The 4692-nt window shown below is 44.7% G+C and overlaps 1 pseudogene; it reads left to right on the top strand.

Annotated features, from left to right (window-relative positions):
• Positions 1 to 451: 451 nt before the first annotated feature.
• Positions 452 to 4692, top strand: part of LOC115619223 — a 45124-nt pseudogene continuing 40883 nt past the window's right edge.

Below are 4692 nucleotides of genomic sequence, written 5' to 3'. Positions count from 1 at the left end.
GGCCGTAGAAAGGAGCGGCCCAGGAGAACAAATTCGTGAGGAGTGGAGACAGGTCCATCTGGGCAGACTGAAAGAGGGGGCAGAAGAGCACCATACGTATCCAGTGATAGTCCGACCAAACAACCCAAGGCAGTATCAAGCCTTTAATTGGGAACTCATAAAGGAGGTCCGCAAGGCAGTGATGCAAAATGGACTAAATGCACCCTTTACACGGATGCTGTTGGAGAATGTATTGGGAGGTCAATTAGTAACACCATATGATTGTATACAATTAGCATCACTAATTTTAACCCCCACACAAAAGTTGTTATGGAAAGATAAGTGGGGAGAACTGTGTGAGATACAAGCCATTGAAAATCTAAACCGACAGCAAGGAGACCCACGTTTTGGGGTTGGAATAGAGCACCTTATGGGCACAGGACCATTTGCAATCCCAGAGGTCCAAGCTCGAATGGTGCCGGACATCTTAAGAGACTCTGCTGCATTGGCCTTAAGAGCTTTTGCAGCTATCCCTGAGACAGGAAAACAGCCAGTATCATTTGTCAAGATACGGCAGGGGCCTGGAGAACCTTTTATGATGTTTTTAGATCGCCTGAGGGAAGCGGTAGATAAACAAATAGACCATCCAGAAGCAAAAGAATCTTTATTGTTAAAACTAGCCATAGAAAATGCTAATCCAGACTGTAAAAAGGTGCTATTATCCCTGCCACGAACAGCCACCTTAGTGGACATGGTAGAGGCAGCGAATCGAGTTGTATCTTTAGAACATCAACAGACAATGCTAGCGGGAGCCTTTGCTGCAGCAATGAAACCCTTAGGGAATGCCCCGAAAAGGTGTTATAACTGTGGACAGCCCGGACATTTAAGCTTTCAATGCAGTAAACCTAGATCAGGAAAAGGCGGCTCACCAGATGAGCGTGCTCCGGGATTGTGCCCAAGATGTCAGAAAGGCAGACATTATGCCAGTCAGTGCCGATCACGCTTTGATAGAGAAGGGAAACCCCTCCAAACAAACCAGGGAAACCGGAAGCGCAGCGTGAATCAGTGTCGTGCCAAGACACAAATGCCACTGAACATGGTGAAAGACCCTTCCTCAATAGACAACAACCCTCCGGATGCCTGGATCAGCTCACCCCAAAAACTAGTGGAAGTGCCGGAGTGGATGTAACCACTGTGGAAGAAATCACTTTAGTTTCAACCCAAGTCCACACGGTGGTGCTCAATGCGCACGGACTGTTGGGACATGCACTGAGTGCGCTCTTATTGGGACGTTCAAGTATCACCTTACAGGGCGTTTTTGTATTACCCAGAGTAATCGATGCGGACTTTTTAGGTCAGATAAAAGCAATGATATGGACTCCCAGTCCCCCTGTGCATATTCCAAAAAATACACGAATAGCCCAGCTGGTTCCCTTTAAGAGCCAGACTCCACGATCGGAACCAGTTAGGCGAGGCAGTGGAGGCTTTGGCTCCACCGGTCAAGAGGCAAAAATCATGTGGGCATTAGAAATCCAACAAACCAAACCCAAACTAAGAGTAACGTTATGTTGTGGAGACCAGATGTTTTGGATAGAAATGTTAATCGACACCGGTGCGGATGTGACCATTATTGCAGAAAGAGATTGGCCTAAAACCTGGCCACTATCTGACCCCCAAGGAACACTTGTGGGGGTCGGAGGAAACACCGCCACAAAACAGAGTCATCATATGGTGACTCTCCAGACACCTGATGGGCCAAAGTGCCTGGCGAGACCTTATGTAGTGCCAATCCCTCTAAATTTATTGGGACGAGATGTATTAGGCCAAATGGGCTGTGTTGTTTCCACAAAACCCCAAAATTTTTAATAAAGGCCACTGACAGGCAAACAATGCTCAAACTAAAATGGAAAACAAATAAACCTGTTTGGGTAGACCAGCGGCCGTTGACCAAAGAAAAGGTTGCCATCTTAGAACAGCTCATCCAAGAACAGTTACAAGCAGGACATAGCCAACCATCTACTAGCCCATGGAACACACCTATATTTGTGATTCTGAAAAAATCGGGAAAATGGAGGCTGCTACACGACTTACGCTGAATAAACGAGGTGTTAGAAGATATGGGATCCCTCCAGCCAGGGCTTCCATCACCCACTATGATTTACAAAGACTGGAACATATCAATAATAGATTTAAAAGACTTTTTTTACAATTCCGATTAATCCAGAGGACAGTGAATGATTTGCCTTTTCAATACCCTCAATCAATAAACAAACACCAATGCACCGATATCAATGGACAGTGTTACTGCAGGGCATGAAGAATTCACCCACTATGTGTCAAAACTATGTACATGAAGCATTAACGCCGTTTCAACAAAGACATCCAGATTTGTTAATATATCACTATATGGATGATATTTTAATAGCCGGAAAAACAGACCCAACAACATTTAAAGAAGAACTGTGTATGACATTACAGCGTTCACAACTACAAATAGCACCAGAAAAAATCCAATCTACTCCACCCTGGAAATATCTAGGCTGGAAGATCTTAACCCAGACAATAGAACCTCAAAAGGTGGTGATTCAAGGAGAAATTCGGACACCGAATGATGTACAAATCTTATTGGGAAACATTAATTGGGTTCAAACACTTTTGGGCATTGACAACAAAACATTAGAACCCTTATTCGAACTGTTGAAAGGAGATACAGATTTAAATGCCCCTTGTGAGTTGACCCTGGAGGCCCAACAGGTGTTAAAAAGGGTCAATGAGGCCTTGTCTCTGAGACAGGCTCACAGAGCGATATTTGGTGTACCAATTGAATTGTTAATCATAAATAATGATTTTCAACCTGTCGATGTAATTATGCAATGGGCTCAAAATGAGCCCTACCCTCTCAAAATATCGGAATGGGTATTTCTAATGAATCAGCCCACAAAAACCATTATAACCCGACCAAAAATGTTTGCACAATTAATAATGAAAGGAAGAGATCGAATTATAGATTTATCAGGCAGCGAACCACACACTATTGTTATTCCCCTCACAGAACCCTATCTACAATGGTGTCTAAAAATAGCCTCCCACTACAGGTGGCACTTGCAAATTTTGGAGGGCATATTAAGATACATTCTCATAGTCACCGACTGTTTACTCTTGTCCAACAAGAACGCATTGAGGAATGCCCTAAATATAGTCAGATACCAGTAAACGGACCGACTGTTTTTACAGACAGTAGTGGGAAGACAGGTAAAGCCGCAATCGTTTGGAACAATAACGGTGAGTGGAAATCAATAATAATCTATTCACAAGGTTCCCCACAAATAGCTGAGTTGAGAGCAGTATCAGAAGTTTTTAAACGATGGAACGATGTTCTGATTAACATTATATCTGATTCGATTTACGTAGTAGGGGTGGTCCAACGACTTGAACGAGCTTATTTAAAGCACTTTTGGTCGAAAACTTATTTTTACAAATGAAATAGTTATGGTTTGTGGAGGATTACTTGGAACAAAATGGACATATGAGTGATCCAGGACTCATGTCAATAGCAAGAGTTTGAGTTAGGCATTGCGGCCTAACGACAAGGTCACTGAAAGGACATTTGGGGCAGCAGAATGAGGAAGTCGACTTAAGAAAAACAACTCCCGGATGTGGAACAAGGAACTTGGCAAGCTTAAGGACGTATAAGGCATTCGCATGACCAAAAGGCTTGAACCAATCATGTAGAGTAGTTATGCGCGTGTATTAGTAAGCTTAACCAATCAGGATCATATAAGGTTCGCATGGACACTCAGAGAGAATATATAAACGGCTATCTGGGCTCAATAAAGCATCAGCATTTAATCATATTGGTTGTCATGCTGTCCGTTTATCTCCCGCAAATGGTGCCCGAACAGGGACCCTCTTGCTGTTGCTTTGACTGAGCGATGAAGACAGCTGAATAGGAGGGTGAGCAGGAACTGTTTGAAAGAGTGCACTCTGTGATCCACACCGTGAAGGACGTGAAGCCGCTAGAAGAGCGAAGCTGCCAGGAAGGCGAAGCCGTGACTGCAGTCACGAAGACTACAGAGGAAACTCGCCTGAAGCAGGTGAGCGGTCAGAGAGGAGATGGGAGTCTCACTGTCCAAAGAAGAGGCAGCAGTAGTAAAGCTCCTCCAACATATCCTTTCTAAGAGAGGGTTAACGTATGATGATGGTGCCCTAAAAGCCCTATTGAAATGGGCTCGGGACAGAAATTTAATACCCGGAGTGGGTGCAGCTTTCGAACTGTCCACCTGGGAATGTGTAGGAACTGCCCTTTGGGAAGAAATAAGCAAAGGGTCGAAAGAAGCTCACAAGCTGGCAACCTTGTGGCGACTTATAAAAGAAACTTTAGCAGAAATGAAAGGCGAACGGCCGGCGGCCGGCTGCCGCCTCAGCCTTTGCCGCTCTAGCCCCAGCAACTAGTTCCGCCTCGAGTGAATTATTTTCGCCCCTTTCGGTACCGGGTCCTGCACCAGCTGACCCTCAACTTAATTTACCTCGGCCACCTCCGTCTCCAAGCATAAAGTCACCACAAGAAAGGAAGTTAGAGGAGCGGAGAGAAAAGAACACTGAAAAGGAAGGACCAAAGTCAGACTTAGGCTCCGATAGTGAAGACAAGCAGGAGCGACATGAGGAAGAGAAAACAGACGACTCACAAGTTTCTCAACATATCAACCTATATCC

The sequence above is a fragment of the Strigops habroptila genome, chromosome W (assembly GCF_004027225.2).
Source record: "Strigops habroptila isolate Jane chromosome W, bStrHab1.2.pri, whole genome shotgun sequence".
NCBI classification, from domain to species: Eukaryota; Metazoa; Chordata; class Aves; order Psittaciformes; family Psittacidae; genus Strigops; species Strigops habroptila.
Note: the sequence above shows the minus strand (reverse complement) of the source record. Positions and strands in the feature narration are given on the sequence as shown.